A 5,272-nucleotide genomic window follows, 5' to 3' on the forward strand; every position below is an offset into this window, starting at 1 on the left:
CATTTCATACATTAAACAATTAACCAAATCATTGAAATAAATCAACAGATTAATTGATAGTCGGCTCTTGTATACTTCCCAGCTCCTGCTTTGCACTCAGTAAACCTCCCTGATTGTTCAGTGTTCATGACCTTGTGTATCAGAGGGCGTCTGGTTGTAAACACAATGGGGCTTTTGATGAGTAGCCCGGTTTCGCTCCACTGCATCATATTACCGTGCTACATGCTTATTTTATGTGCCGTTTCCCAGGTCTTCAGACGGAGCGCTCTCATTATAGTCGTCTAGTTGTCTGGGGACACACGGTTGTGGTGGGTGAATCGGTGATTGAGAGAGCTGCTGCAAAGAGACAGTAACTCATGTTGAGGTGGAGCTGACGGCTGATTGGCTGAAGGCATGGTGTCCCACTTCTAGCTTGTGACCTAAACTATAAGACTTCTGCTTCTGCTACTTGAGAAGACTACGACAGATAGGAATATCAGGGATATCACAAGGGATTATTTTTCATTATCAATTCATCTATCTGTTTAATTCCTCTGAATAATTGATTGACGGACAGTTTTCTAGTAAAAGGAGTATAGGACTCTGCATGTTTGAGCTTCGTCATGTCTTAGAAAATAACCCTCCATGATGTCATAGTGATGTCATCAGGGTGATGCAGGGTTAAATGGATTCAGTTTACATTTAGTTTACACTGGAGAAGCTTAAACCTACACATGTTTGCCATTTTTATTTGATAAATCACTTAAAACAATTAACCAGTAATCAAAATTGCCATTTATTCCTTTTCTAATGATGTTTCAGCACCAGCACCAGCTTCTTGAGCATCTCGCTCACTGCACATGAAAACTGACATCAACAGAAACACTTATCACTGTGAGAATAGCAGCGTTCTCAAAGCCCCAGGACCGCTGATAAGCAAGCTGCTTCAAAAGTGATCAAACACACTCTCCACCAACATTGTATCAAGCACACTGAGGAGAGGGGTTTGAAATGCGTGGTGTTTGTGTGTGTGTGTGCACTGAAAACATAGTACAACATAGTACCAAGTGTTTACATGGTACGGTAGTGTTTTAAACTCAACAGGGTCTATTCTCGGAGCTCTTTCATGCTGCCCCCCACTGTGAAGTGTGTGTGTGAGGAAGATTTACATTCTCACACTGTCACCTGCTGTGATGCCTCAACTCAGACTGTGTACAAGTCTCCACCTCTGGCCCACAACAACTTTGAGTCCAAAGCGAGGTCAGCTTTCAACTTCCTCTGCAGCTATCACAACATGCACGTTTGATTATTTGACAGAGATATATATATTCCAGGTCTTAATATAGACCTGTAAAGCAGCAGCATACGTGCATATAGTCTCTCTGATATCACATATCAAATACAGCTATCAGCTAAATGCCCTTGGTCTCACATCAGCAGTTGGTGATGCAGAAGCTCTGCGACTTGGTGACCTTGTCACCGTTTCAGCTGGAGCTCCAGCAGCTGTACAGAATCGGCTGTAAACCAAACATCTGCATTAGCCTAGCAGAGAATAGCAACGTGCACTTTGTGGACATCCCTTATGCTCCCCCCCCCCCCCCCCCCCCCCCTCGCACCCCCGGGCTCAGTATTGTTGGCATTCTGAACACCCGTCCATTACTTTCTATGGCGGACGCATGAGAAGCCCACTTACCCTCATACAAGTGGCGCGCGATGCCCTCACATTTGAGCAGCACGTCGCTTCGTGCGCACTAACGCTCATGCATTCGTTCGTCTTGTTATTGTCGCCTCTCATTCAGCAGCAAAACTCATCTCAACGCTCCGCAGTTATGCAGCTGGCACAGGGAGACGGGCTGCAGGGGGGAGGCAGGGGGGGGGGGGGGGGTCTCTCTGACTGGTCCAGATTCCGACAAATAGCAGGCCAGCTGGTTACTTTGTATTTATACACCACCAGAATATAATCCATTTACAAAATGCATTAGAGCCCCGAGGCAGGTACTGGGTCCTTTTTTTAATGCTACTAACTTCTCTCTGGCTCTGTTGCATCACTGTCACCGCTGGACATACAGCCCAATAGCAGGAGATGGAACAAAACAGGGGCGTAGCAATAAGGGTCCTGGAGCAGCAAGGGGGACCCCGGGCCACCATCCATCCATCACCAACCAGACTCAACCTCCTGTTTTGAAAAGTGATGCAGAAGTGCTTTAAACCTGCATTCCTTCTAATGGCCAGCAGGGGGCGACTCCTCTGTTTGCAAAAAGAAGTCTGATTATAGAAGTCTATGAGAGAATGACTCCACTTCTCACTTGATTGATGATTCAAGCCACTAACTTGATGTTTTGCGCATGATCTTTCCCCAACCTTAACCATGTTATCATGCTTTAGTTCATTGCTATGAGCAGATACTGTAAAAAAAACAAATGGTGTCACCGAACATTTTGCAGATACTTTCTGTGTAAGCCGTTTGCCACTTGGCAGATACTTAATTAGAAACTTTTCCACATTATGTTGATGAATTATGTAATCGTGAACGTAGGTCTAGAGCGATGCTATGTCTCCTAAACCTGCATTTTCATTCACGTGCCTGGCTAAAATCGTTTGGTGAACCACACAGTATGATTAAAGTAACCGATGAAAAGAGAGCGATCAGTCAGCAGATCTGGAAAGGACAAGTGTGTGAGGAACCAACTGTGTTGGAAATCTACCCGCAGCAACGACAGCATCATCAGTCATTCGCAGTGCTTTTAATAGCAGAGCTCCTCGATGCTTAAAAGGTCCAGCATGTGATTCATATAAACGAGGATTAGCAACAGAAGGTAAACAATAAGGCAAATGTATCATCTGGCCCTCCTCAAGGTTTTCCACAAAACAAACAGTCTTTGTATTTGCACCACGGATCTAAAACATCTACTGCATGTGATCAGATGGGCTGCTAAATAAAAACTGATATTCTGTCGCTGGGGTTTTCTTCTCACTGTTTTCGGTCTTCTTTAGCATTAATAACTTACCACTAACATAAGAACAGATAACATTTTATTCTTCAGGTTTGCAGATCCGAAAGTTCGAAAGGCGTGGAGTCAGAACGAAACATCTGTCCCGTCGTCATCGTTACAGCTTTTCGCGCTACGCTCCTCCTGATGGGACGAAGTGTCCGATTGGTCGAATATCAAACACGAGCTCTCTGATTGGTATTGTGTGTTGTTAAAAATGTTGCCGGGTGAAAACTTATACTTGTCTGTATACTCTCATCTTCCTACCTGTGCTAGGGCGCACTTGGTACAGCGATGATCTCATCTCTTCTAAAAACAATCTTTGTGACACACACTTTCTGGCCTGTACAGACCCTAAATAACACGAGTATCTTTCCAATAACCTTGAAGAATGTAATCACTGTTTGTGTTCCTTCACGCTCTCTGACGGCTTCTCCTCCGAATAACTCCCACATCAAACTGTGCAAAAATAATAAAGATAACTACAGCAATGCTCAGCTTGACCAACATCCCTATTTTTCCCCATTGCCTAATACCTAATGCTTGTTGGTGTGTTTGCGCGTTTCAGTGTCCGGCTGTCCACCAGATGTTGGCTGTCCTCCTCCACATCAAACCAATCCTGTGAGGATGATCCTGTCAGATCTCCTCCTCCATCAATTTCCTTTGCTCATGAAACTCCCCTCCATCCTCGCATGGGTGGACCATTTGGCTTCCCCCCCACCCTTAGAATACTTTGGGCTTACTTGCAGAGACTTCCCTGGGTGAGTATAACTCAATGACCCAGTTATGCAACCCAAGGCCAGAGGAATTCCTGATGACTGCTGAGTGCTCGTGAAATTCTTTGTAGCAGCTTGTGGGTGCAAAATGTCACTTTTCACACACTCTGCAGTCCACACGTACACACAGGAAAACTGCCAACGTAACCCTTCTTCTCCGGTGTTAATCTACGAGACACAGCCTGACCCACATAAAGGAAAATCCTTCCAGTTCCCTTGAGTAAGTTTCACATAATTTAACTTCACAAAAGATTAACCTCTTGCCCTCTTTTTTTTCAGAAAAGTAGTTTCTCAATTAGCCTAGTCTGGGTCAGAGAGTACATACTTAAGAATATACAGTATACAGCTATTGGTCTATAATGTGACAGTGATTTATCCAGCTGAGGGTGTTGAACACAAATCATCTGATTACATTTGAGTGATTGAATCCCCATAAAGCCCAAACATGAGCCAACATGTGGGTAAACTGTTCCCAAGGACCCGGGGTGTTTGCTGGTGATCCTGTGTCTTTAGGGGGAGTTGCATAATCAGATTACGGTAGTTGGTTTTAGGTTTGAGGGTCACTGAGGCCCGATTAGCTCATTAGCTTTACAATCTAAAATCTGAATCGCCTGAAGCAGCTTCCCAAACTCACAGATTCCTGAATGAGCTCCTGCACGGTGGGAGATTTTGAGGTCACCTGGGCTTTTTAGACCTTCATGGTCATTTAGACCAACACGTCATGGATGAATGGTTTAATACCTGGTGACTGTGTGAGTGTGAGTTCTGCTATTTGAGGAAAGTGAAAATTAATTAAGCAGTTTATAAATAAAATCGTTGAACCTGCTCGCTGAGGAATTAAGAGCTCTGGCCAAAAAGATGTCAAAAATCATAATGTTAATAATTTACAAATAACTTTTTTTACAGTTGAGGTCTGTGATAAAAAACACCCAAAGGGCAAAAAATATAGTATTTTTTATCTTTTTTAAAGTTTTGAAGTAAGAAAAACGGTTCAAAACGGTGTGACTCTGGTGATCCTTCACTGACTTGCTCGTGGATGGATAAATAAAGGCTGCAGCGCCACCTACTGGTGAACTATATTCCTCTCAGAACAGAAACAAACTCCTCCTGTGAGCGTTCATCAGTAGAGGCTGGTGTACAAACAGGTAATGAATGCCAATATAGTGCTAATAAACACAGCTGTAATATAAAATATGTCTTCATTGGAGAAGTTATAAAATATTACTAATACAAAATGTTCTTTTAGCTGCCCTCAAATACATCATAATGTCTTACAAACTGTTTATTAAATAGTTATAGTGCTTATAAATGCTAAATAGCGGTGTTTTAAGGAAGTTATACCTAAACATTTAGATAATCTCACAACTTCTGCCAGATGTAAATCAGCCAGCCTCAGGTTTGTTCTCACTCTTTACTTTAAATGTTCAGTAAAGTTGGTTTACGCATTTTAATCTCTTTAACATGTTGTAAATGTGAAAGACATTTATTTGTCATGACCACCAGAAATGATTTTTTCAACTGGTTAGT

The sequence above is a fragment of the Pholis gunnellus genome (assembly GCF_910591455.1).
Source record: "Pholis gunnellus genome assembly, chromosome: 11".
NCBI lineage: Eukaryota > Metazoa > Chordata > Actinopteri > Perciformes > Pholidae > Pholis > Pholis gunnellus.